This window comes from Perognathus longimembris, chromosome 18, assembly GCF_023159225.1.
Source record: "Perognathus longimembris pacificus isolate PPM17 chromosome 18, ASM2315922v1, whole genome shotgun sequence".
Taxonomy (NCBI): domain Eukaryota; kingdom Metazoa; phylum Chordata; class Mammalia; order Rodentia; family Heteromyidae; genus Perognathus; species Perognathus longimembris.
Window position 1 is genome coordinate 43,250,009 of NC_063178.1, and position 23,982 is coordinate 43,273,990.

General features: G+C 38.2%; 1 pseudogene; it reads right to left on the reverse strand.

Moving 5' to 3' along the window:
* Positions 1-17,040: 17,040 nt before the first annotated feature.
* LOC125366989 overlaps positions 17,041-23,982 on the reverse strand; it is a 98,412-nt pseudogene continuing 91,470 nt past the window's right edge.

Below are 23,982 nucleotides of genomic sequence, written 5' to 3' on the forward strand. Positions count from 1 at the left end.
AATTAGATTTGGTGTTCCTAAAGAATACAATCTCAATATAACAACTGATCCTGGGCCCTGTATTCAGTAGTTACTTATTTACTGTTACAACCCTAAAAGCAATTCTTGTTTTTATATTAAGATCTTTTAGGACTGGCTTTCTCTATGAACCCCTTTGTTTCACTCGTATTAAGCTGGGATACCCTCTATCCAATAACCAGGATTCAATGGAACCTGGAGGCCCAGGCAGTAAGTCAGGAGGGTAAGTTGGAGGTAGTAAAGAGAATAGAGTAAAATGTATTGGGGGGGTGGTGGTGATTTTGGTTTAGTTTCAGTGACGTGGAAATGTGGAGAAGAGTAGAATAGTAGAAAGAACAAGGTTGAAATGACAGACATTGGAGAGTTAGCAGAAAAGAGTGGAGGTGTTCTTCATAGGAAAATAAGTTTTAAAGAAAGAGAACGCAAAGAGAGAAATAAAGTAAAAGTAGTGGGAGACAGATGCACACAACAGAGAAAAATTATTTAAAAAATAAGATAAAATAAAAAGGAAAAAAAAATTTAAAAATCAGCAAAGGAACAACCCAAACAAACAGAAAAGAAAAAAAAAAACTTGATAAAACAAACTGGTAAAAATAGAAAACATGGGGGAAAAAAAGACGACGTTTCCGAATTGAAAAATTATTTTTTTTTAAAGTTTAAGAAATGTTGAAAAGATAAAGAAAAAAAAATGGAGTCTTCCTTGTTTGGGTCGTCTTTCCCTAGTCTCTGGTTTCCTTATGATGGTCTGCAGTCTATATTCCTGATTTTCTGGATTTGGCAGAATTCAGCTTGCTCCTCTGTTTGCTGCAGGGCCTCGGCCTTTACAGCCTGCCTTTGAATAGGTTGTGAACTCAGCAGAGAGGGGAGCCTCTGGCCTGTTTTACCCAGCTGAGAGGTGATTAGCTGTGCAAGGCTTCTGCCTCCTGCACCAGGCGGCCTCTTTCGCAGAGGTGGCTTTGGAAAGCATCTCCTTTTCAGGCTGGGAATTGGGCTTCCTCTGTGACAGGACTGTTTAACTGTCTCAGATTCCTCTGTCTGGTGTTTCCCTACCTCTGGGAGCTGGTGGCTGTTTTTGCTTTAAATTTAGAAGTAAGGCAGGCAGGGTGGGGCACCTCTGGCTAAGCCAAGGCCCAGGGCATGCCTCCCGCCTGGGCAGGCGGCGTTCTCCTGGGCGGAGTTGGCTCTCACTGACTGGTCCCTCTTGCCCTTTTCAAAGATGGCTAATTTGACCTCACTTTTCCCAGGCCCACTTTAGTTCCAATCTGGTCTGACCCTATGCCAGTGGCAAAGATGGCGCTTTGCTCTGGCGGTTGGGGCAAGGCTGCCTTGCCGGAGTTGCTCTGTGGTCGCGAGTGAGAATATCTTTCGTGGGTACTCACAATTTCTCTGCGATTTCAGGTCGTCCGTGCTCAGGCGCCGCCTGGTCTCCGCTGTGTGCTTTACCTCCGTGGAGTGCGGGTTGCTGTGATGGGCACTGTGCCGGTGCCGACAGCACTGACGTGGCAGTGGGAAACCACGCAGAGCTCGAATCTGTGTTTTTAGATATGCAAAGTCAATTTTTACTTCCTGGCCAGAATCCATGTACTGTTACAACTTAGGCTGGTTGTATTTCTAGTGGTAAAAGTTTCTATGGGGTGAGAAATCTGCGGTGCTGTAGGGAGCTGAGCTAGTGCACTGCAGCTGCTCTGCTGTCTTCCCGGAAGTCGAAAGCATGGTTTTAAAAAGAAAAGAAACTAAATTTTCCTGATCCATTCGTAAACTGAGTGGCATCTGGGTTGGTTCCAGATTCTAGCTATGACAAATTGTGCTGCGATGAACATTGTTGTGCTGGTGGCTTTACTGTGATTTTGTTTGTGTTCTTTTGGATAGATACCTAAAAGTGTGGCTGCTGGGTCATAGGTGAGTTCTATATTTAGCCTTCTGAGGAATCTCCATACTGCTTTCCAGAGTGGCTGAACCTGTTTACATGCCTCTGTCAGAAAGAATGACATTGCCCCATTTGTAAGGAAATGGAAGGACTTGGAAAAAATTACACTAAATGAAGTGAGCCAGACCCAAAGAAACATGAACTCTATGGTTTCTCTTTTTGGGAATAATTAGTACAGGTTTAGGCAAGTCACAGCAGAGGATCACAAGAGCCCAAAAGCTATACCCTTATGATCACATAAGATGATGCTAAGTGAAATGAACTCCATGTTATGGAAATGATTGTTATATCACAGTTGTAACTACTTTCGAAGACCCATGTGTATCTGTAGCTTCTATTATTGATGATGTTCTTGTATCACCTTCCTGTGGTTGTACCTACACTATCTCTGTAATCTTATCTGAGTATATTGGAAACCATGTGTACTGGTATTAGAACTAGGAAATTGAAAGGGAATACCAAAATTGAGAGACACAGGGTAAAAAAAGAAAAACATCTACAAAAGCAATACTTGCAAAACTCTTTGGTGTAAGTGAACTGAACACCTCATGGGGGGAAAGGGAATGGGGGAGGAGGAAGTGGGGATATGAGTGACGAGGTAACATACAGTAAAGTATTGTATCCAATGCCTAACGTATGAAACTGTAACCTCTCTGTATATCAGTTTGATAATAAAAATTTGAAAAAAAAAGAAACTATCAGAGAGGAATAATTGATTACTTACAATGGAAAAGCTGTCAAAATAACTCTAAATTTTCTGAGACCATGACATGCAGAGAAACTGAAATGGTGTATGCCACAGCTTACCAGAAAACAACTACCAACCAAGTATAATGTACCCAGCAAAGGACTCCCTCAACACTGAGGGAAAAATATAAAACTACATTACATAAAAGAAAATATGAAATTATTTTCTCTATCAATCAAGCAATGGAAAAGATAGTTAAAATGTACTATGTATAAAAATCAAGAACATGACTGTGGCAAAGAGAATGTCCCCAATTGGACAGCCAGATTAATATACTAAGAAAAATGGAGGCAGAGCCAAGAAATAGGTGGATAACATGTCAGGCGTTGCACAACCATTCTCAACTCTCAATATTAATGGATTTAACTCGCCAAATAAATGACACAAATTGAGTAATTGGATACAAAAAACATTCATCTGCTTTCTACAAGACACCCATCTTCCCAACAAAAATGAACATTTTTAAATTGACCCAGAATAAAATATTTCAATCATATGGTCCCCATAAACATAGTGCATTAGCAATCCTAATATCAAATGAAATAGATTCCAAACTAAAATTAATGAGAACAAAGAAGGCATTACATACTCATAAAAAAGAACTCTGTCAGTAGGATATAATAATTCTGATTATCTATCTGCCAAGCACTGGAGATCTCAGTTCCACTAACCAAATACTTCTTAATCTAAAAATGCAGCTTGATCCAAACATGTTGATTGTTGTTGGCATCAACACACCCCTGTCACCTCTGGATAGATTACCCAGGCAAAAAGTCTGCAAAGGGAAAACTCAGAGCTAGACAAATGCATTGACCCATTACATTTTCCAGATATCTATTGAATAATTGACCTGGGAACATCAGAATATAACTTCTTCTGTTCAGTTCAAAGAACATTCTCAGAAGTAGGTTATACTTTAGGTCACAAAGTATGAAATTGTACAAAATATTGACATTATTCCCTGCATCCTGACAGATCATAATGACATAAAATAAGAGCTCAAGAAGAAAAATTATTAGAGAAAATTTAACACATAGTGACTGAACAATGTACTGCAGAATGACCCAAGGGTTTTGAAGAGATTAGACAGGAAATTCAAATGTTTATGAAACTTAACAGAAATGAACACATGAAAAACTAGCTCCTCTGTGACACAATGAAGGCAGTACACAGAGAAAATTTACTGCTCTAAGTACCTAGAAAACAAATGGGAGGGACCTCAAATCAGAAGTTTAGTGATGAACATTAAGCTTCATGAACAACAGGAAAGAAAAGCCAAACCCCAAACCATTAGATGGAAACAATAAAATTTAATCAGAAGTAAATAAAATAGAGAAGAAAAATGCCATAGGAAGCATTAAGAAAACAGATTGCTTCTTTGAAAAATTAAACAAAATTGTCAGACTTAGCCAATCTCATCACAAAAAGAAGAGAAAACACCCAAACAAATAAAATTAGACACCCAGAATGGGAAAAGAACATAAGATACAATCAAGATTCTGAACATTAAAAAGACACAATTTGTAAACATTTATCATAACAAATTGGAGAATCTGTAGTAAATGGTAAAATTTCCAGAAAACATTGTTATACTTTAACTAATAAAAGAGAGTGGAACCAATGAAATAGACCAATAACAAGTAATGAAATTGAATTGGCAATAATGACCTCCTATCGGTGGAAAGCTCAGGGTCTGATGGATGTCCAACTGAGTCATGCAAGGCTCTCAAGGAGAACTCACTTCAATATTCCTTAAATTCTTCAGTGTAATCAAGAGGGAGATATCACTATCAAACTCACTCTTTGAAGCCAGAAAAACACTTACACAAAAACAAGATATGGACTCATCAAAGAAAGAGATCTGTAGACCCATTTCATAGATGAACATCAATGCAGAACTTCTCACTAAACTTCTAGCCAACCTAATTCAACAACTATCCAAAAAAATCATATAGTAATCCCGTCATTCAAATCTAGTAAAATATACACACGTCAATTAATGTAAATCAACACAACAGAAGCATGACAACAACTACATGATCATCTAAAAGATGCAAAAAAAAAAAAAAAAAGAGAGAATTTGACAAGATTCAATACTCCTTTATGAAAAATGCTCTGGAGAAGCTAAGAACCCATGAACCATTCCTCAATATAATAAAGGCCATATATCACAAAATTATAGCTGGCATTATACTCAATGGTGAAAAGCTAAAAACATTTCCTCTAAAATCAGGAACAAGATAAAGATGCCTAGTCTCTCCACTCTTCTCCAATATACTAGTAGAATTCCTAGTAGGAACAATAAAGTGAGAGGAAAAAATAAAAGGGACTCAAAAGGGAAAGAAACAGTAAAACTATGCCTCTTTGCTGATGGCATAATCATATATGGAAAGAAACCTATAGCTTCCTCCCACAAATCACTTGAACTTACCCAGAACTTTGGAAAAGTAACAGTATATAAATTAATCCACAAAAATCAGTAGCTTTCTGGTGTGCCAATAATGAGAAGATTGAGACTGAAGTCAGGAAACCAACTGTTTTTGCAATGGTCTCAAAAAATTGAAAATATGTAGGAATTACCCAAGGATGTGAACAAAATGTATAAAAGTTTAAAAATCTAAAAAAATTAAAGCAAATACTAGGAAATGGAATAACATTCCATGTTCTTGATTAGAAATGAGTATCATTATGAAAATGGAAGTACTTCCACAAGCTTTCTCCAAATCAAGGCAATACCCATTAACATGCCAACAACAGTCTCCAATGACATAGAAGGTGCAACTGGAAAATTCTTAAGTAATAGTTAAAGACCTGAAGAGCAAAAAAGGTCCTTACCATGAAGAACAGTGCTGGAGGAATATCAATACCCAGTTGAAACTCTGTGACAAAACCATAGTAATAAAAAAGTTTGGTAGTGGCACAAGAATAGGACTGAGGACCAATGGAATAGAAGACCCAGAAATGAACTCACATGCCTATAGCAACCTAATATTTGATAAGGAGCCAGAACCACAGGATGGAAGCAAGATAGCATCTTCAACAAATGGTGACAGAATAGGGTATGTATATGCAGAAAAGTGAAGTTAGATCATTACATAATACCCTGCAACAGAATCAATTCCTCATAGATCAATCAACTCAATTTAAGACCAGATACACTGAAGATATTAAAGGAAGAGGTGGGGAAATACTAAGGATCCTTGGCACAGGCTGAACTATCACAAGTAACAATTCAGAATCACAACATATCAAAGGAAGTCTAGGTAAATAGGATTGCCTCAAAATGAACAGTTGCTGCATGCCAAAAGACATACCTATCAAGATAAATAGCTCACAAAATGGGAGAAAGTCGTCACTATGCATAAGACAAAGGCCTCATACTTAAAATCTACTCAGAGGTAAAAATTTTACCGCCCCCCCAAAAAAAATCCTCAAAGAAACAACAACCCAATTAATAGCCTAATTAGTGGATGAAAGGCTTAAAGTGTAGTTTCCCCAAAGAAAAAGTAAGAGTAGCCAATCAATACATGAAGATATATTCTACATCTCTGGTCAAAAAAGAAATGTAGGGACTGGGGATATAGCCTAGTGGCAAGAGTGCCTGCCTCGGATACACGAGGCCCTAGGTTCGATTCCCCAGCACCACATATACAGAAAACGGCCAGAAGCGGCGCTGTGGCTCAAGTGGCAGAGTGCTAGCCTTGAGCGGGAAGAAGCCAGGGACAGTGCTCAGGCCCGGAGTCCAAGGCCCAGGACTGGCCAAAAAAAAAAAAAAAAAAAAAAAAGAAAGAAATGTAAATGAAAACAACATTGAGATTCCACCTCACCTCAGTTAAACTGGCCATTATAAAGGAAACTAACAGTTAGATATGCTGACAGGAATGAAGCCAACAGGGAAACTATTACATTATTTGTAGGAATGTAAACTTGTTCAATCACTTTTGAAGGTGGTATGAAGTTTCCTAAAGAAAGTAAACATAGAGCTTCCCTGTGACCTAGCAAATCCCATCTTGGGCATTCATTCAATAGAACCCAAATGAGGACACAGTGAAGGTATCACCCAATCATGTTCACTGCACCATTGTTTACCATAGTCAAGAAAAGGAATTAACCCAGATGCTCCTCAGTGGATGAATGGATCAACAAAGTGTGATATGTATGCAAAATGGCATTGTATGCTTCTATCTGAAAGTTGTATTGCTACCTTCATACATACATAGAAAAAATTGGAAAATACAGTATTAAACAATATAAATCTGGACCTAAAGAAACACTGGTTGCATGGCTTCCCTGATTGTTGTAACTAAAATGTGTCCATAACATATAGCTAAAATATATTTACAAGTAAACACACGGGGTGGTAAAACACAAAAACTTACACTTGGGCATGACAAATTATACAGAATTCTAAACATTGACACAGTGAGACCAAAGGAGGATATGCTCAAGAAAGGATCACAAAGGCTCAATTGCTATATGTATATGATCTTAATAAAATGTTTATTATAATGAACTCCCAAGAAATAGAACCAAGAAAGTTTTATTTCACTTTTGGAGTTTGTTTCTTGGTTTTGTCTTTTGTCATTTTTAATTTTTTTTCTTTTATGTAAGCTTGTCTATTTTGAGGTTAATGGGGAGTACAGAAATGGTGGGTCAAAGGGTGAATAAACGCAACAGTGATACTAGAAGTTAGATTGAAGCTGACATGTATAATTTGTCAGGGTGGGGGTAGGGAGGAAAAATTGAGAGAAAATGAGGGAAGGGTGGCACCACTCTATTTTTGTGTATTTTTTTCTCTTCAAAAAAATTAGGAAAGTTTTCACTTTGACATAATCATAACATGTCAGCATTGACTCTGATAAAAGATTTTTTGTTTCTTTTCTAAAACATAAGTCTCTCCAATTTCCACCCTCTTCTTTGGCCACTTTTTGCAGCTTCTTTTTTCCAGTAGCAATTATAACACAAGTTACTAATGTTCTACTTTTGTGATTTTAATGTGCTAACAACCATTTTCCATACCTTGTTTCTCTCTTATTAACAGAAATGTGAAGAGTTCTGCAACCATATTGAAAATTGTGAATACCACACTTTATATTTTCCTATATGTCTGTGTGAAATACTCATTTAGTCCTTGGAATACATCCTTGAGTTCATTTCATTATATTTGTCTCTCCTCAACTGTGAAGTAATGAGAACAGAGAAAGCACTCTAAATCTGTATAGTCATGCTGTGTACACACTTCCTCATTTCTTAAACAAAATACAATCTGAAGAGAACATGCTGTGTGGAATGAAGAATTCTGGCTCTGCAAAATAACGCAGGCTGGAGGGAAAGAAGGAAGGCAGTCAGGCAGGCAGACAGGCATTATGAGGTACACAACATTCTGTCATGTTCTCCCTTCTCTCAGGAATCCCAAGCTACAATAAACAGAACACCGTGCAACTTCTCAACACCTCTGGGAAGGTAAGCATTTTTAATAATGTATACAACATGCTTAAGGGCATTCAGATCGGTTGAGTAAACAATGTCAATTATGACACAATAGTAGTTTAGTTTGTTGTAAATTTTTCTCTTTATTGTAGCCAGGGATTTCTGAAAGATGGGTGATCATGGCATGCATCCAGGCAGACACCTAGACAGGTAGGTAGGCCGGCAGGCAGGCAGTCCTTAGGAGGTACAGTCAACATCCTATCATGATCACCTTTCTCTCTGTAATCCCAGGCTACAATAAACAGAACTTCCTTCACTGTCTTGACACATCTGGGACTGAAATCATTTTTAATGATGTATACCCAAATCCTTTATCCCCAAATCCATATCCCCAAATCCTTTATACATTGAGCTTAGGGGCAGTCAGTTTGGATGAACAAATATGTCAATTATGACATAATAGTAGCTATGTTTTGTTGTAATTTTTATCTGTTTATTGTACACTGTGATATCTGAGAGATGTGTGATCATGGCAGGCAGGCAGTCACGAAGCCTGGCAGGCAGGTAGGCTTGCAGGCTGGCAGGCAAGCACTCTGCAGGAAAGCAGGCAGGAAGGAGACAGGCATTAGGAAGTATAGTCAACATCCTGTCAGAATCAAGCTTCTCTCACAAATCCCAGGCTACAATAAACAGAAATCCGTGCACTTTCTCAAGACGTTTGCGAAGGGAAGTATTTTCAATAATGTATAAAACATGCCCATAAATCCTTGAAACCTAGTGCTTAATGGCAGTCAGAAAGGCTAAGCAAAAAATGTCAATTATGATATAATAGTAGCTATGATTTGTTGTAATTTTTTATTCTTTATTATAGCCTGGGATTTCTGAGAGATGGGTGATCATGTCAGGCAGTCAGGCAGGCATGTAGGCAGGCAGGTAGGCAGGCAAGCAAGCCAGCATGAAGGCAGGAAGGCAGGAAGGCAGGCATTAGGAAGTACAGTCCACATCCTGTTATGATAATTTTCACTCAGAAATCCCAGTCTACAGTAAAGAGAACTTTCTGCACTGTCTCAACACATCAGGGAAGACAAGCATTTTAAATAATGTATACACACGCCCCCAAATCCTTTATATATTGTGGTTAAGGGAAGTCAGATTGGTTGAGCAAATACATTAATTATGACATAATAATAGCTTTGTTTTGTTGTAAATTTTTTCTGGTTATTGTAGCCTGTAATTTTTTTCTGTTTTTTGTAGGATGAGATTTCTGAGAGATGGGTGATCATGGCAGGCAGGCAGGCTCACAGCCGGGCATGCAGGCAGGCAGGAAATCAGGCAGGTAGGCCTGAAGGCAGGCAAGCAGGCATGCAGGCTTTAAGAGGTAGTGTCAACATCCAGTCAAGATAACCCTTCTCTCAGAAATCCCAGGCTAAAACAAACAGAAATTTGTGCTGTCTCAACACATCTGGGAAGGGAAGCACTTCTAATTATGTATACAAAATGCCCCCAAATGCTGTATACATTGTGGTTAAGGGCAGTCAGATTTGTTGAGCAAATAATGTCAATTATGACATCATAGTAGCTATGTTGTATTGTAGTTTTTTTCTGTTTATTGTACCCTGTGATTTATGAGAGATGGGTGAACATAGCAGGCATTCAGGCAGGCAGGTATGCAAGCTGGCAAGAAGCAGGCAGGAAGGCAAGCAGGCATTCGGAGGTACAGTCAACATCCTGTTATGATCACCCTTCTCACAGAAATCCCAGAATACAATAAACAGATCTTCGAGCACTGTCATACCACATCTAGGAAGGAAGCATTTTTAATAATGCGTACTTCATAGCCCAAAATCCTTTATACCTTGTGTTTAAGGGAAGTCAGACTGGTTGAGCAAATAATGTCAATTATGACATTGTAGTAGCTATGTTTTGCTGTAATTTTTTTCTGTTTCTTGTAGCCTGGAATTTCTGAGAGATGGGTGATCATGTCAGGCAGGCAAGCAGACAGGCAGGCCTGCTGGCAGGTAGACAGGCAGGCAATAGGAGGTACAGTCAACATCCTGTCATGATCACCCTTCTCTCAGAAATCCCAGGCCACAATAAAGACAACATTGCACACTGTTTCAACAGGTATTGGAAGGGAATCATTTTTAATAATGTATACAACATGCCTCCAAATCCTTTATATATTGTGCTTAAGGGCAGTCAGATTGGTTGAGCAAATTATGACAATGAAGACATAATAGGACCTATGTTTTGTTGTGAATTTTTTCTCCTTATTGTAGGTTGGGTTTTCTGAGTGATTGGTGATCATGGCAAGAGGTTATGTCATCCTCTCCTCGTGCAAATCAGTTGAACTTCAGCAGGATTGTGAACTTGGATGTTCTTCAGGAAAAGGTGTTGCATCATCTCATGGTGAAGTACATCTGAGAATTAAAACAGAAAACCTGAACTAAGAAAAATTCCTGACTGCCTTTAATTTCTGATTCCTAAATGAAAAATAGCAGAGAAATGCAATAACATATCCCAGTAGAAATTCTATTTTACCATAATTACTTGATTACTTGTAGAATAGTCTCATGCACTTTCAAGTCCCAGCTTGCTTCAAATGATGAGTCTCAGTTCTCAGTTTCCTGAGTACACACACACACACACACACACACACACACACACACACTCTCTCTCTCTCTCTCTCTCTCTCTCTCTCTCTAATACAAATGCATTTTCCCCAGCTTTCCTTGTATCACGTGAAGGGAAAAGAGATGATTTCTCTTACCTGAAAATAAACCCAAATGACCCAAACTTTTTGTTTATCAGAACGTGGGTGTGGAGAAGAGCCAGTTGAAAAAGACACAACAGTGGGGTCTTCTGAAACATCCTGGGATTTTAGTGTCTCAGTTTATTGTTTACCAAAAGTAAGGAAAGTAAACAATGTTCCCATTGCAGGCAAATTCTACGGGTATTTTTTACACATTTTTATTTACTGTGTACACTATAAACATAAACCACACATGCTATAAAATATTTTTAACTGTCAAGAAAGTTCATAGTGTTATAATACAATGGCACATGTTCATATTTTATTTCAAATTAGTTGCTTATCACTCATTTAAAATCATTAATAGTGAAGCATTATCCCCAAACTCTAAATTTGACTTCAGTTTCTAAGATGAAAAATTTGTATAAATACAACTAAATTTACCTTGGTTTTCTCTGTGGAATCATTTTTGTTTTTTTCTTTTGTTTTCCTAGCTGAAGTTTATGTTCAAGTTTGGCTCAAGCTAGTAGTCAAACTGTCATTGGACCCAGGTGAGGGTTAAGGATGTTTTTCTTTGAAAGGAGGGAGTCTTCAACTGTAAGGTAAATCGGTCACACACACACACACACACACACACACACACACACACACACACACACAAAGAGATAAGCCACATTTTGAGAAGTCAAGTTGGGAGTCTATTGGAAAAGCAACAATTTCAGGTTGGCTTTTTTTTTTTTTTTGGTCACAATGAACTGCATGTCCCTTAAATACACTTAACATTACTAGAAAACGGATACATGACATTAATAAAACAAAGAAAGAATGGAAAAATAATTCCAACAAACCAGATCAACTCAAATGGAGAGCTGATATAGGATTCCATGGTGACTGGAGGAGAGACAGGAGACACAGGGCAAGATGCATGGTGTAATGGCATCTGAGCAGGTCTGGGCATAAATGAGGTCAAGTCATAGGGAGGTTGACAGGTTCTGACCCAAGGTTGGCACCTCCACTAAACTGTTGTCCAAGTCCCTGTCTTGCCTCTCAGAATTCAGGTGTACCACTCGTCTGGGAGGTAGGACCTAACCTTCCTTTATGAGGAAGACAAGATGGCAACAGGTAACCTCAATTCCTTAACTAGCACCTAGCCAAGATGAAGCCAGCTACACTTAGTCTCTCTATTTCACCCTTAGAGTTCTTTGATTGCAGAACAAGATTTCTGGAAAAGTCACGATGTTGAAATAATATGGTAGAGATTTATCAGGTAAGCACACAAGCAAGCAGAGAAGCTGGCAAAAATCATACAGACAAACAGAAGGGCAGGATCCCACTATAACAGAGTGTGCATGGTCTCATGAGATAGAGATATTTTGGTGGTAAAGGCAGGGGGTCTACCTTCAAAGTTATGTAAAGACAGATGATCTTTGCTCTAATCACTCCTGGTGTTACTTTCTGAGTTTCTGGATGTTTGGGGCCCTCTTTGCAGCTAAAAATGCATCCTGCCATGAAACAGATCCTTTCCCTTGAGACAAAGAAGGCGTTCTGTTATCTGCATTTGGGTAAGGGGTTGCATAAGCTTTGGGGAAGCAAGTCTCTCAGAAAGGCATACATGCTGTCAGACAAGTGTTATTTACTGGGATGAGACATGCATCCCTAGGAATGAATGTATCCTGTTGTCTCTCTTTGATGTAAAGATGGCACTTCTACATTCATCATATGATCTTTCTGAGAATCCTTCATTAGGCCTCATTTTCCTCAAGTTATCAATCTCAAAACATCATCGGAAATGGCAGCAGAGCCTTTCTAAGTAGTTTGGTTTTTTTCCCCTCATATCTGTGAATCTGCAACACTTACATGGAAATCAAATCTTCATTTGAGAGGACTTCTGGGGCTTGAACTTTGTGTAAGGTTTGCTGAAGTGAAACCACCCCATGGTTCAGGCAGAAGAGCGTTCACTGGGGGAGAGCAAACTGCCACCACACCTTGCAGTGGAAGGCCCACAGAAATGGGCTGACCACTGGCAGGGTTGGAATTAAGTAGGAAGGGAAATGGAGGAGCTGTGGCCATGGTGAATGCAGATATGATCTCAGCATCTGGGAACCTCCCACAATTCGAGGAGGTATGACTGGGGCAGTCCAGGATGTGCCCTCAGAGAAAGGGAAGGTAACTGTCTCCAGGTGTGCCCATCATCTAGGTAATGCAGATGCTGATTGGAGGCTTCTTGCATGGAAAACAGAGGGGATGAGGAAGCCCATGTGCAGACAGGCATAGAGAGATAGTGGCCTTCCTAGACAAGCATATCATTCCAGGCTTCTGAATTATAAAGTGAAAAGGGGTGCTGATTCTCTTTGGCTACTTCCTGCTGGCAAGGGGCACATTAGGGGTAGGAGAGAGAGATGGCTGGTCCAGTCCAGGAGAATGTAGCTAGTGGCAACTGTTCCTTGGTGAACCTGTGTATGTGTCCTTGGATAAAATTTGACAGGAATTTTACAAGGCAAGGGCTTAACAATAAGAACAAATGTTAGAAGACACACAAACAACAGAAGGAAAGCCTCAGGTTCTGGGGCCCATGAAGAGAGGCAGCAGTTTTGGTAGCAAGTCACATTAGAATATGAATTGATACCTTTCTAGGAGATGGCTGGGAGACCATGATCAGAGACTACCAACTTCAAGAAAGACCCTAGGCTTCATGGCAATGTACTTTCATTGGGGCCTATGTAATCTTCAGGCTCTCTGGTGACTTGGCAAGGATATGCTGCTCAAGTGCCAGGGGAGTAGGGAAAATTATACAAGACCAGAGGTGGGAAAGGTAAGTGCAGAGAGTAAGCAATGCTTGGACATACAAAACTTCTAACCATTTACCACTGTGTTAGGATTGAAGTGTAAGGCATTTTATCCTTTAGTGAAAAAGACATCTAGATATGGTGATGGCATGGGGGATTGAAGTTCTGCAAGATGTAAAAGGGAGTGGTCATATAAGACATAGCAGGGTGGAGTTCCCCAGTATATAGAAGGACAGAGAACTCTTACAAGTTTCCTGATGTCACGTTGGCTCTTAAGTTCAGGTTAATCCTGTGAAAGGAAATATGTTGACTTGTTCTTCTCTTTTGAAGAGCTGGACAAATAGCTGACAATGTTGTGACACGCATTTATTAAGAGAGTTGTCATCATTCAGTGGCTCCTCCAGGGTTTTTCTTTGAAAACAGCCTAGAACCAAGAAAGTAGCATGATGGCCAACAAGCAACAGGAATTCTGCAGCCAGTTGCTAGGGAAATTTTCAATGCCACTATGCTCTAGTGTGTGTTTTGTAACTTTTCAAGCCTCCTCGAGTGTTTTGAAATTTCTTTTCTGTGTGCCTTCAGCAGATCACCAAAACACAGGTGATTTTCCTATCTTTGTTACTAGGGATTCATCTGAAAGGACTTTCGACTTGTCTAAGTCATTTTGGGGATGGAGGGAGGAAGTGGAGCTTGAATTCAGGGCACAGGTACTATTCATGATCTCTTTTCTGCTCCAGGCTAGCTCTCATAATTTAACCAATAATTCCACTTCTGGTACTCTGATGATTAACTGGAGATAACTCATGGATTTCCTGCCAGGCCTGGCTTTAAACCACATTTCTGAGACCTCAGCCTCCTGAATAGCTGGAATTATGCAGAGCCACAAGTGCTGGCTGAGATTTGTTTTAATCACCAACATGGATACTATCCACTGTGTTTACCTTAATTCTTTGAATATTTAAGAGTTGTTCATCTTTGTTTTTTTTTCTTTTTTTGTGTATGAATGAGATTATGGCCTTCCATATCTTTCCAGGAGCAACTATAAAGTCAAAGTAAGTGACATAATTTTCCCATGATGGTCACAGAGTTTCACTCTGATATTATGCCTCAAATGAAGATAAGGTGATTAAAAGCCCGAGGACATCATCCTATGGAGCTGTGAGGAGAACTGAGGCCACCTACATTTCTGCCCCAATCAGTGAATACTCACTATATATACATGAAATAGTGTATATTTGTATTTAATATGTACTACTCTGCATTATTTGCTAACAGTTTGAGTTCCTTGCTTATCTTATAACTCATTTAAATGGGTACTAATCCTTTGTATGTCATCTTTTCTTTGTCTTATTATCAACAATGCCAGTTCAAGATCTTCACCTGTACAATTGACTATAACATTCACACCAATATTAAAAGTACATCTTAAGAATCATCTCATGTGTTTTTTTTTTTTTTTACTCAGACTTGATTACTTGCTCTCCTGCCAGATGGACAAAATGCACTTTCACTTCTGCATAACTTGTAGTTGGGGATCTTTTATGTGATGAGTGTTAACTGCTTGCTACTAAATGGGAAACCAGTGTTTTAATCATCAATAGTAATCTATTTATATTGATGGATTTACTAAAATCAAGAAGAAAGATAAAATGTGAACTTTAATAGAAATGGAAATATTTTGACCAACCAGTGATAAAAATACTAGTAATTCAAAAATAGTTGCTAAGTAGTATGCCTTTTGAAAGGAACATAGACACAATGCAGGACTTTATTTTGCCCAACAATTCTATTTTAAAACTAAAGCAATACAAGTCCATTCTCAGCATATAATCCCACACGTTGTACAAATGAAATGTCATTGTACTCATAAATTGACATGTTTGATTGGGAATCAGTATAGAAGTATGTAAAGATAATAATATACATTTAGTAAGGAATGAATATTTCAGAAGAAATGTGCAATGAACAATAGGAAAGAGTAGAATGGCATTCCATTATGTGATCATATCTCTTAAATAGTCATGTATTTCTTAAATATAATATAGAAAGCAATAATTCAGGCCTTTTAATGATGAATAATACATTTCATATAGAATTAAAATATTAGAAATGTGACATTACTTTTATCAAAAGTTGTAACATCAAATGATAACATGAAAAAATACACAGATAAAATGTATGTAATTGCATACATACAATATTTTTAAAGTGATTGAACTAGAATAAGTTGAACAGTATATCCAGCCATAGGCAAGCAAATTATGAATCTCTACATTCATCAGGTATTACTTCATAAAGCCAATACCTTATATATAATTGAATATTTTTGTAGCAAATAAACCCATTATTGAAATTGTAAATCAATATCAGGAAAGAAGAGAAGGTGGAGATATAAGGAAGTAAATGAAAGGGAAGAATTAGGAAATTAATCAGAGAGAATGAGGGAGATGATCCACAAAAACAGATTGAGGAATATAGAAAATGGCAGATGTGTGCATGGAAATGCAACACTTATGCAAAATACACTCAATTTAAGATATGGAATTTATTTATTATTAATTAATTAATTAATTTATTTATTTATTTTTGCCAGTCCTGGGGCATGGATTCAGGGCATGAACACTGTCCCTGGCTTCATTTGCTCAAGGTTAGCTTGCTACCACTTGAGCTCCAGGGCCACTTGTGCATTTTTTATGTTTTTGGCATAATGAGGAATTGAACCCAGGGCTTCATGCATGCAAGGCAAGCACTGTACCGCTAAACGATATTCCCAGCCCCAACATGGAACTTTTTAAAGATGAAAATATAAATGAATTATGACTAAGAAGAATAGCAATGCGCAGGCAGGAAGATGATGTAATTTAAAAGCTAGAAATGTATCCATAAACCCAGATATACAGGAAGCTATGGTCTTGTGATTAGGGTTTAAAGCCAATTTAGACAGTAAAGTCAAGAAAAACCTTATTCCAAGTTAACTATCAGAGAGGCCAAAGTAGAGCTCTGCATCAAGGATTAAAGCACTAGCCTTGAGCATAAAACAACAAGGACATTACCCAGGCTTTAAATTCATGACCCATGACTGGAAATGAGGAAATTTTAGGGAAGTGATTCAGGAAGCACAATTAGAAAATGAGTAACAGTGAATATATTCTATTGGAACTGATTGTGTAAGTGCAGAGTAAAAAGAAATAAAAAACACACAAAATGAAATTCAGAGATTCATTGTTCTGATTGTAATTTCTGATTGTACCATTACTAGAGAAATGAATGAGTATCACTTATTCATTGAATTGATTGCAACAATATAAACATCAGATGAAAAAAAAGAATGCAAATTTGGTCTCAACCTTGCATATATTTGATTGTACATGTAAGTTTCATGTTAAGAAGAACTATTTCTCCCAGTGTGTATTTTGTTCCTAAAGCTGTGCAGAACATTTCTATCTGGCTTCAACAAGATGATGTAGCACTTGGGCGCAAAGATGAAGCCCAGGAGCCCTGCACTGGAAGCCAAGATGGAGAAGACCTCTACAGCCACGATTAGCTTCCCTTTGGCACTGTGGTAGGCAGGCAGAAAAGTGAACCAGACACTGCAGAACACCAGCATGCTAAAGGTCAGGAACTTGGCTTCATTGAAGGTGTCAGGGAGGTTTCTGGCCAGGAAAGCCACAGTGAAACTGGCCAGGGCCAGGAAAACCAGATATCCCAAGACAGAGTAGAAGGCAATGAGGGAGCCCTTGTTACACAGGATGATGATGTGAGCATGTTCTGAGTGTGTATCTGTGTCAATGAAGGGTGGTGAAGTCCCTAGTCAGAGTATACAGAGAGTCACCTGGATCAGAGTACAGATGGGAATGATGAAGTTAGGAGCCCCTGACACCAGCAGCCACCTCATCCTTCTCTCTGGAAAATTGACCTTGAAAGCCAGAACCACAGTTACTGTTTTGGCCAAGACAGCAGAAACAGCTACAGTGAATGCAACTCCAAATGTGGTTTCTTGCAGAATGCAGGAGATGGTGTTGGGATGGCCAATAAAGAGCAGGGGGCAGAGAAAACAGAAGATGAGGGAGATGAGCAGGATATAGCTGAGAGCCTGGTTATTAGCTTTGACAATAGGTGTGCTCTGATGTTTCACAAAGACTCCAAGAACAACTGCTGTGAGTGTAGATAAACAAAGAGCAGTGCAGGCCAAGGCCATCCCCAAGGGCTCTTCATAAGCCAGGAAATTTGCAGCTCTTTGGAGGCATTGGGTTCCCTTTGTGTTGGCATACTGGTGATATAGGCACTTCACGCACTGCTCCATGTCTGGTGAGGAATTCAAATAACCATTAGGCCCTTTCAGTACTTAAAGGGAAGTTAGCAAGACTATACATAGAGACAATTCCAACATATCTATACTTATTATCGTGAAAGTAACTATTACCAGACTTGTTCAGTATTATTTTATGTCTTCATCATATCCTGACATGATTCTCACCTTTTCTTAGCCACTATGAAATATCAAACATGTTATTTACTGCCCTTTCTAATATCCCAATAAAAATTTTCTATACCACTTTATGCTGCCATAGTTATTCTTAGCCTTATCTACACTAGTCAAAACACTCATCCACAACTGTGCATAATAAGCGTTCACCTCTCTAAATGTCTGTGTGCAAAATAAATCCGAGCCATGTAGCCCTTCCTTGCCATTGTTATATTTGTCTCTCCTACTTACCAAAGGGCTGATCAACTGAAAATCAAATCAATTTTTGAAGACCTAAATTTACGCTATGAAAAAAACAAAACTGTGCCTGCTTCTTCCACATAACTCAACCCACAGCACTTGCTCTGTTGCAAGAACATTTCTGGGGAGTGGATATAAAATTATGAAAGGTCCTTTTTTTGTGTTAAAGTTCATTTTGAAGAAAAAGGAGAGCATACCTTTAAAAAGGCTTTGTATTTAATATCACAAATGTTAAACTTATATTGGTGATTACGTGAGTAAACATGCATTGAACAATGTCGAAAAAATTAATATCACAAATATTAAACTTATATTGGTGATTACGTGAGTAAACATGCATTGAACAATGTCGAAAAAATTAAAAACACACGTAATTCAGAGCTCACGATTTCTTTATCAAGGAGCAGTAGCATGATGGTCACAATTAGATTACCAAGTGAAGAAAAAGATGCTTTGATGCTGCAATCCTAATACACAACCTTTGCATTGCCTTGTTTGGGGGACACTAAGAAGGAGTATGAATTTTCTGCCTAAGTCATGCACTTACCTGTCTCATTAGCCATCTCATTTTCTGAACAAGGAGTGCAATCAAAACAACAGGCAGCCTTTCTTTCCCGAGGGGATTTCCTCAATCCAGGAGGGCAACTCGCACTGCAGACAGACTGTGGTGGCTAAAGAAAGCCAGATATGTATCAGTAACCCAACAGACTTTCACATGACACTCTAATAATTCCATTGTTTTATTAAGCATCGTGGTTTATGCACATAAATCTGGTCATTTAATTGAATACCGTTATAGATTCCACCTCATATCCCCAAAACTGCTTGTGTTCTAAATTTTTGATCTCTATTTAACCTGTTAAATGTTGAGTATTGTGGAAATTATTAGTAAGAAAGTAATTCCTACTGACTAGCATTGTGGAGTTTCTCGAATTCATGTTATCATTTCTCTCCTACACATATGAGAGTGATGAGGAATAAGGAGGAAAGTCATTTTTAAAGCATTCAAACTATGCTGCACAGAAATGCACAAGCCTTCCCTTTTCAGAGTTATTTGAACCCCAGGATCATCATATCTTCTGATTCATCCAGGGGCCATGTGCTGAGAATGTTGTTTTTAAAGCTTATGCTTCTTCACTGATATCTCTCAGTATATGTGCCTAAGTAGCAGGCAATTAAGTACTGAATAAAACTTCCAGGAGATGGAGCAAAATAAACATCTAAAACACACAAAACACTTGCTCTGATATTTTGTCACAGCAGAGAAACCTGCTGAGTAAACTGCAGTTTAGCTGGGCACCAATGGTTCATGCCTGCAATCCAAGGTTCTCAGGAGGCTGAGATCTCAGGACCGCAGTTCAAAGCCAGGAAGGAAAAGAAAGTCCGTGAGACTCTTATCACCAATTAACCACCAGAAAAACGAGAAGTGGCGATGTGGCGCAAGTTGCAGATGTCTAGCTTTGAGGCGAAGAACTCAGGCACACACCAAGGCCCAGAGTTCAAGCCCTATGACAGACAAAAGAAATGTAAATGATATTTTACGATACCATTCTCAGTAAACATTGAGAAACACACTAGTAACATTTTTTCCTTTTATTGATGTAATTTTGTTGTCAAGGTGATGTACAGAGGAGTTACATTTACGTAGGTAAGGTAGTGTGAACTCAGAGTCTGGGCCCTGCCTTTGAGAATTGTTTGCTCAAGATTAGGATTTTACCATTTGAGGCAAATCTCCACTTCAGCTATTTAGTAGTTAATTGAGATAATGGTCTCACAGATTTTTCTACAGACTTGACCTGGCATGTAATCTGAAATCTAAAGCAGACAGCTGACAGCTTGAGAAAATAGAATTACAAACATGTGCCATGAATGCTCCACCCTTTTAAATTATTCTGTTCCTTTCCTATAGAGTAGTCCATCCATGGAATTTCTTAAGTGGAAAATATTTAATGGTACAATACCTGCTTTTTACGGTACAAATTTGTGTGTGTGTGTGTGTGTATGTGTGTGTGTGTGTGTATGTGTGTGTGTGTGTGTGTGTGTGTGTGTGTGAGACTAAGACTTGAATTGAAAGCCTAGGATCTGTATCTGAGGTTTGTTGCTTTTGGCTTATGCTAATGATTGATCCAGAGCTCCACTTCCCACTGAATTCATGGGTAATTGGTGAGGCATCTCACAGGCTTTCCTCCTAGCACTGATTTGAAAACATGATATTCAGACCTCAGCCAGCTAAGTAGTTCATTATAGGAGTAAGTTGCTAGCATCCAACCAGGTATAAAACTTACAAATGAATTTTGCTTAATTACATATTCTCAAAATCATTAGAAAGATATCCAGCACACCTCTATAGCTTCTATGGCCCACTCTACCATATCTTCAGATAAAGATAGTTGATGTCCTTGTAGAGTATATGGAGAAAACTTTCCCACTTTCACATTAAGTTCAAGACCTTCTGGAAAATTCCAAATATTCACAAGATCAAACTCTGGTTTCAATTTCCTTTCATCATGCAAAACCACTTTATCTCCAGCAGAATTGTGAAATTGGATGTTCTTCAGAAAAGGATGCAACTAAAAGAGATACACTGGCTGATGGTGCTGTACATCCCAGAGAAGACCTAAACTAAGAAAAGTTCCTGATTGCCATAAATTTCTGGTTCAGAATTCCAGAATACCAGAGGATTGTAATGAAGTATCCCAGAAGATAATTTACAGGAGAATACAAATAGCCTTTCTGAATGCTGGCCCTTCTGTACAGTAATGGAAGGACTCTTTGCAAGAGAAACGAATTCCATGTAAATAGTCATGAGTGAGACAATTTTAAGTCGCCTATCTACAGTTTCCTACAACCACCACTTTTTGTCAATGTCTTTATCTTGAAGTTTGTAAAATTCAATATATAAAGTAGAACAAATCTTGATTAATAATGTAAATATAGTTAACTATGTATGGGATTTCATCATGTGCAATTACTTTGCAGAGTGAAATGGTGATTTTACAGTTTTCAAAACATTACCTATTATCATGTTGATGTTAATTGTAACTAAAAGAATTTTTAGACACATGAAATACAACTTATCCTTTTTAGTGGCCTGCTTTTCCTGTAGAGTACATGAACACATGTCTACAGAATGTCACAGACATTTAAACATGTATAGTTTCTTTGTTTATTGAAAACCAGAAATAGTTAATTTCATGTATTTAGAAACCCCTCTATGAAGTGAGTATATTCTTGTTGTGTGCCATCAACACAGCCTTCCTTACCTGTGCAGGGGAAGGCACTGTCCCTTTCCAATTTCCCATTGTTTGTTGTTCTGTTTGATGAAGAAGCATTTCATGGAGAGCCTGGGCCACAGCATACACAGCATTGTATATATTGTAACTGTCTCCTGACATAGTCATGTCAAAAATGTGCCCAGGCAACCAATCCAAGGAAGCATCATGAGGACAGTTCTCCCACATGACACAATCAGACTCAGAATCTGAGCAATTAAAAGAGAGAAACCACAGTTTAGCAAGGAAAAAGTCTTGTGGGTATTTAGAAGGGCTAACTGCCTTGACAAAATTTATGAATCCAGAAACATCTGGGTGATAGTGTGAAAAAATGAGATGTACATGCAGTGAACCTAGAACAAAGTATTTTTTTCTGCTGGTTGAGTCGAACACTGAGTCCATGATAAAAACTTTGCCTTTTATTAAAAATTGCTCAACACAAAGCATTACAAGATGTAGGAATTCATTATCAGCATGGAAGATGAGGATATTTGATGTAGATTTATTTATGTGGTTATAACTTCCCATGAATTTGAAAATATTTAAGAGGAACTGTTTTGGAAATGCTAGCTCAATGTCTATACAAATTCTGTTCTTGTCCATCTCTTCTTTCAATGCAGGAAGAATCCACAAATCATTCTCATCTTGTAAGGTTATCAGTACCACCCAATTCCACCTGAAGTGAAGCAGTAATAAGACCATTGCACTTGCTATTGATGTGTCCTTTGGAGCCATCTGATAGAGACCACGAAAGTTGTTATTATCTCGCAGGGTATGATCAAAAGGACCAGAGGTAATCTAAAGAGAATGAAAGTAGGACACTTCATGAATGATATGATTTCCATCTGTCATAATCTCAGACATGGTGTATATTATATAACCATGTGAAGTAAGTGAAAAGTGGGTTTTCTTTTAGTTTTGGAAAAGAATTTAAACTTACAAATTATTGTACAATGCATCAATTTCTTTGTATGATGTCTCCTCATTTTTGTCAGTTATCATCAACTCCAGTCATGTATTTCCAGCCTCTGTATTCTCCGACATTAGTAGTTCCATTTCCACATATGTACATTGAGCATTATATTTTATTTGCCCACCTATTTACTCCTTCTGCTGCTGCTTTCCACATCCCTGTAACACCAACCTCCTCAAGGAGAAGATACTCTTCAGTATTCTGATGGTCATTTTTTATACTTACTGTGTTTCCCAGAGAAGTTGCACCATGAAGTTCTACCCCAATAGGTACCATAAGTTAACCACAGTAATCATGTATACATGTAAGCGAATATGTGTCTTCCATATTTTTAAATATTTTATATTTCTATTTTAGACCTAACATGACACATAAGAGAACACATACATCCATTCTCTGTCAGAGTCTGACTCCCTTCATTCAAAATATCTTACACACAAGAATGCATGCGCGCGCATGTGTGTGTGTGTGTGTGTGTGTGTGTGTGTGTGTGTGTGTGTGTGTGTCAGTACAGATCCAGGAAATCAGGGCCTCATGTAGTTCTTGCCCTTTCCCTGGAAGGCAATACTCTACTATTTGAAACACGTATTAGTGTCCACTTTTTTCTTTTCAATTAGAAATAAGTTTCTTGGGCCACTAGGATTACAAATGTGAGTGACTAGCACCCAGCTCAATATCTCTTGACATTTGAAAATCATTTGACATTTCCTGATCTTTAAGAAAATCAAACTTAAAACTCCAGAAAAGTCCCTTTGTCTTCTCTAACATTTTTATACCCTTTTCCAAACCAGTGGGAATATATACAATTGTCTTTGACTATTCACTCTATCATTTGACAAAATTTGATTGGTTCATAAATCCAGTCTGTTTTTAGCATTGTCTTCTAATGCCTGAAGTGACCTAAATTAGTCATTTTTAATATCCTGCTCCCTTCCCACTCTCACCTGTGGAAACATGTAGATGTCCAGCAGTGTCCCAATCAGGGAAGATATTGCTCCTGAATTTCCTGTAAGTACTGCTATAGACTTGCTCTCTCTCATACAGTTATAGTTTGGAATCTTGTACTTCCCAAAGAGGCAAGTGAAGGGATTTTTAAATGATGTCCATTGTCCATATCGAATATCATAGATATCAAATCCTAAAGTCAAGTTATATAAAAGGTCAGGGTTTTTGTTGATCTCTTCAATGGCAAAAGCAAAGGCCAAAACAAACTGGTAGTTCTTGATGGAAAACCTGCATGGTGAACATAGAAATTCAGGAGGTTGATTGCAAACTCATGACTTTAATGGACTGAATGTTTGCACTTCTGCCAATAAATATGTCAAAACATTATCACCAATCTGGATGGAATAT